Genomic DNA, 963 nt, shown 5'->3' on the forward strand with positions numbered 1-963 from the left:
GGTCGGGGCGACAGAGGCGGCTCCGACTCACAAGGAAAGGCGGAGGGCCGGGCGTTGCAGGCTCACACCGGTGGTCCCAGCACTTGGGCAGGCCGAGGTGAGAGGACTGCCCAAGACCGTGGGCTAGAGACCAGCCTGGGCGCTTGATGAGACCCCATCTCTACAGTAAATCCCAAAACTTAGCCGTGCGTGGTGGCCCACGCCTGTAGGTCCAGCCACTTGGAAGGCCGCGATGGAAGGATCGCCTGAGCCCAGCAGGCCGAGGCTGCAGGGTCCATGAGCGTGCCACTGCACTCCAGCCTGGGCGGTGGAGTGAAACGCAGACTCCAAAAAAAAAAAAATGTGTCAAAATATCTTGGAAGTGGTTTTTAAAATTTTTGTGGTCTGTTTTTCCCTCCATGGCCAATGCACATGTCACACAGAATCAACTGTCTTCCCGGATATGTAATAATGTATTTTGGGGTTTTTTTGGTTTTTTGAGTGCGAGTCTCAGTCCATCACCCAGGCTGGAGTGCAGTGGCACGCTCACGGCCACCCCAGTGTCGACCCGCCAGGCTCCGGTGGTCCTTCTGCCTCAGCCTTCCAGGTGGCCGGAACTACAGACACACAGTACCGCACTTGGCTAATTTCCGTGGATTTGTCGTAGAGACAAGGCCTCACCATGTTGCCCAGGCTGGTCTCGATCTCGCGGGCCCTCCCAGGGTGGTGGGATCGCAGGCTTGAGCCACTGCGCCCGGCCGTAACTTGTTTTTGCCAAGAAGGGATTCTGTCCAAGCGGTATTTGTTAGTTTGCCAGAACAAATTATGCTGTAATACTGGAAAGACGCTAACTTTGTGTTCGCCTCTTTTGGAGACAGGGTTTCAGTTAAACGTATCCTACAACGCTGCTTTTGTGACGTGGGGGGCAAGGCTTCTCCCCAGACGGAACAACGGCCAGCCGAAGGCCGCTCCCGCCGCAGCCGT

Source organism: Carlito syrichta, unplaced genomic scaffold (assembly GCF_000164805.1).
Source record: "Carlito syrichta isolate Samal-C Ts95f unplaced genomic scaffold, Tarsius_syrichta-2.0.1 Scaffold303183, whole genome shotgun sequence".
NCBI lineage: Eukaryota > Metazoa > Chordata > Mammalia > Primates > Tarsiidae > Carlito > Carlito syrichta.